This window comes from Euprymna scolopes, chromosome 20, assembly GCF_053919585.1.
Source record: "Euprymna scolopes isolate OS-2025 chromosome 20, ASM5391958v1, whole genome shotgun sequence".
In the NCBI taxonomy this organism is placed as follows: Eukaryota; Metazoa; Mollusca; class Cephalopoda; order Sepiida; family Sepiolidae; genus Euprymna; species Euprymna scolopes.
In genome coordinates, this window is record NC_136501.1 from 33380608 (window position 1) to 33385607 (window position 5000).

Consider the following 5000-nt stretch of genomic DNA (forward strand, 5'->3'; position numbering starts at 1 on the left):
AGAAAGAGGACAGAAATGATTGGTAGAATGCTAATTTGAAATAAGCCACTTTGTTACACCATCGTTGGCTGGCGACCTTTTCGTCCCGTAGGGAGTGTAACTTGGTGTTTCCACGTCTTGAGGACGTATCTGCAGGGGAATTTGATGTCCTAACACAAACAAGCAGTTTCCGATCGAGGTAAGAAATTTATCAGGTTGTTGCGTAAATTGCCGCAGTTTCATAAAATGGTTTTGTTTTAAAACATGTCTTGATATTTGGCAATATCATTAAAAAGCGCGTATTCTGTTTTCCAAGATAATGGTCATCGGTTTTTGCTCAAATAACTTTTTCTTGCCTTTCAGAACCGTCAAATGGATTATCAAGTAGATTAAAAAAATTATTTCGCCTTTAATTGAAGTCAAAAAGCGAGTGAATTGACCAAAGATCTTTGTGCTGTATATGAAGAAAACGTTATAGCTGCGAGAATTGTTCGAGATCGGTTTACCAGATTCAAAGACGGTAATTTTGACCCCAATGACGCTCCTTACTTCAGAAGACCAATCAAGATAGACTAATTCGAGGTTCTTTTGAAAGAAGATGGCCATGAGACATGTAGAGAATTGGGTGAAAAGATGAAGTGTTACGCTACTTTCAATCAATGGGATTCACACAAAAACTTGGTGCTTGTGTCCCACACAAACTTACTTTTGCTGTTAAAATTCTTTGATTAAAAAAAAAAAAAACGGCGGGAACTTATGCAACAACCTAATACATTCTACTTCATATCGTTTTTTTGGTGTCTCTAATCCCCCCCCCCAGAGAATTTATTATTACGACTTATTTAAAACGCGAAACTGGAATTTGAAAGCATTGTAATAATAAAAAAGCGAACAAGTAGCTTATGTAAGGAAATATAGAATTTATTTTTTACAACATTACGAGAAACATATAAAAAATCTTGAAAAACTTCTTTCGCACAGTAAACAGTGGAGAGAAAAAGTATACACCGCACAGAAAAAAAAGAAAGTGACAAGAAAAAGCTAGAGACAAAAAAAGTAGAGTAGTATTACGATTATTATATGTGTTCTGATTTCCATACGATTATATGTGTGTTGTGGTTTCCATACGATTATGATATATATGATTATATAGATGGCCGATTCTTTAGATGCACACCTTTTTCTTACAAAGAAAGGAAGCAAATCTTTCTGATTATTATACGAAGAGCGTTCCAAAGGTAATGCCTCCTATTTTTTTTGTTCCGGCGTAATGGATCACAGGATTGCAAAATACTTGTTATGATGATTGAACCTTTGCATTTATGACCTCAAAGTTTTATCTCTCTTTCAGATATTGACGGTGTGAGATTCTAAGTGTAATGGGAGTTTATGGAGGGGTTCTAATGCAGAAAGGATAGAAAATTACCTCCCCCATCCGATTTTATGTATTTATTAGATAGATCTGAACACCCGCACTTTTGAACGTGAACGGATGTGATACAGTCAAGTTATCCCATCCATTCCCTAGTGCGTCATATTATCTATCTTTCTCTACTTACGAAATCCCCCCTCCCACACGTGAAGCGAACGGAAATAGATCGAATCAGGAGAAACCAATTTTAGTGGAAATCAACGCACGTGGGTCGAGGACATCTAACTAAATTGATTCGAACGTTCGCTTCCCATCTTTTAAGACGTGAAAAGCCGACGTTAGCCACGACATGAACCACGGCGATAAAGAAGGAAATCGCAGTATTCCAGATTTAACTCATAGAGAGTTAAGTGCAAGGAAATGAGAGAGGCAGCTTACATATTTTCCTATGTTGCAGGAAAGGGCAAACCTATGATTAAACGAAAGTCGATATATGTCGCCTCTTTAAGAAATAAAAGAAACGATTTTTAAAGTTAAGCACTGTCAGGGGAAATTGGAAAAGTCGGTCATCTAACCTTGTGTGCAATATCGTAACCTCCTGTTATTTGATCACTCTATATTAAACGTTAAGCTTCATTAATGTTAAAATTTCCCTTAATTTAATGGCGATGCCTTTAACCTATGTTCTTTACTTATGGAGCTAATGGTGGCTTCGTTGCGGAGCTCAGATCCTTTGACAAGCGTTGATGGTCATCTCCTGCACTGATGATTTCGTTAGCATGAAGCAATAGTGTCTGTAGGTATATAGAAGGAATTATATATATATATATATATATATATATATATATATATATATATATATATATATATGACAAAGGACCGAATCACCTACAGATTCTCTTATATAGTAAATTAGAGAACGGACTTTTAAAAACCACGCCTATGTCCAAGTCGATGTACATGTAAAGGCATGTGTATATAACTCTGTATTGAAGGGGAATGCAAAAGAAACGTTATTGCATCGCACAGAGATGTCGAAGAAATATTGTTTCACTGTACGAAGATGTAAGCGAGATTTCGTATGGAATATGACAGAACTCATCTTTCGTAACAGCATGAAGTATTATTCATCGAAAGAGAATTAATGGAACTACCATTTAGAGAATCATAATGTTTATTCCGCCGAGATAGGCATACAAGTAAAGGCTGGGTTATAGCAGACTGTGTTGTTTTCTACCGAATTGTCGGAGATCTTCAGAACTGAAAATATTTCTTTTGGACATTTTATTTCATTCTAATACAGGATGTTTTCATCAGCTACGTATTTTGTGTGTCGTTATTCCAGTTCATACCCATACCCTTCCCATTCCAATGAACAGCCGAATTAATTTCTTCGGACATTTACGTTAAAGTATGTATCTGATTTTTGTCTTCGGACTCAAGTAACCATCTCGCAAAAAAAAAAAAAAAAAAAAGCGAAAGAAAAAAAAAAGATATGGTTTTGTTTTTCTGATTTCTTTTTGTACGGCCCTACTTTGGCCCGTTGGGTATTGTATGAAAATTATGTTTGGGGGATTAAACCATGTTATGTTATAAAAACATTTCATATATATATATAAACCTTTCAATGTTCTATCATTTTTGTCGATTGTGTGCTTCGTTTGGTTATTCCATGCGATGCTGATATGAGCCTAAGATAACGTGTCATATAGGCCGCAACACCTCACGGCTGACATCTTATCTTTTTTTTTTTTTATTAATTAATACTTTATGAGAATATGGGGAGATACTGCTAATTTTGTAGAGCCATAATATTCTGCACAGGGAACTTCTCCAGAATTTAGTTCTTCCTGCTCGTATTTTTAAACGGGGCAATCACACGGGATATATCTTAATATATGGGACATTGGTTCGGTTTGTAAGAAACTTCTGACACGGACGTGCATAAGAAGCAGAGATACATGATTAAATTTCTCCATGCAGAAAAAATTGAATCGATCAGCATTCACATGCACCTGTTGAACGTGTATGAAGCTGATGCAGTTGATGTCAGCACGGTTAGTAGATGGGTTCGTAGATTTCAAAGCGGTGAAATAAATTGCGCCGTAGAACTCTACAACCACGGCATCAAAACATGCTACAAGTGTGCATTGAGAATGGTTGCGACTATGCAGAAAATGAAATTTTGAAACAGAAAAAGTCTCCTATATTAACGATGCCATTCCCGTTTTTGTTTTTAACAATTCAACATTATAATTTTTTAGTCGTTATTAAATAACACTATGATTAATCAAATTTAAATATGGCAACCGGGCAACACTTGGTTATTCAACTAATGAAATAATAAATGCCCCAGCAATTGAAACTGGAAACAATGACTTTTCCTGAGAGTGTTGTGAGCAAATCACGCCTTACAAAATTGCCTTTAAAATAACCGGATTCAAAAATCATGATTTACAAAAAACACCCCCCTGAAAAAACAAACCAAAAAAAACAAACAAACAAACAAAAAACTTTGATAAATGGCTTAAAAGTTCATGGACGAATTCATAAATGTCAAACAGTTCCTAATGAAGAAAATAACACTAAAATCTATTAAACTTATGGTGAATATTTCAGATTTCGCAGATTTGAAATTTCTTTGGCTCTTATACATTTCTCCATCTTTTTGTCTCTTTCTCTCTCACACACATTCTGTCTCTGTCTGTCTGTCTCTACATCTTTCTCTCTCTCTCTATATATATATATATATATATATGTATATATATAAACTGTTCGTATTATTTGGATTCTTTGGATTACTATTTCCATCTTAAGCGTCATCTTCAAAATGTTTCGGTTCGGTCGATGTAAGCTCCGAACTTCTTCGAGTTATCTTATTGAACTCTGGAATCTGGACGGAATTTTATTTGATTCGCGAGAGTAGCATGCCCTCGCTTCGTCAGCCATGATTGGGTAGAGGTCTTAAGTAATTAATGATTGTTGCTTGGAAAATCAATTATATTCTCCTGAAGGTTGAAGGTTCAATTCTCAATGTGGGTGATCGAAAAATAAAATTGTGATTTATTTAGGACTTCTATCAAGTAATGGCTGACAGGACGAAAGCATGCTACCTTGGTGAAGTATCTAAAAAGAACCGATCCGCATTAAAAAAAATTCAGAAACTTTATATAAAAATTATAGAATATAGATTCTGAACGGGTACAAGCCACATATATAACATTAGTTTTTAATTTAACTGTATTTCTTTTCATTGGGGTGATGAGTTATTTCGGAGAGTTTAGAAAAAATAATAATAACGTGCCCACGTAACTCAACGTGTTGTTTAGAATACGTACCATTCAAACACAGTGTTTGAATATATAATTAAGTGGCAGTTTTAGTAATTTAGAACAACTTTAAAGCTTTACAGCTTACTCATTTTTGACCAAATTTCAAACAATTATTAGTTTATAGATCACCTTCCCGGCTATATTCGAAAAAAAAAAGAAAAGAATTTCAATTTTCGTTCAGTAAAACAAAAGTTATGATGAATTTTCTGGTATTCAAAATCGTAAAAGTATGTAAGGAGGTGAGCGACGCCTTTTATGACTGGATTCTATAGCAACCACGTCGCTTCAGCGACTACTGTTGCTACTAATTCACCACA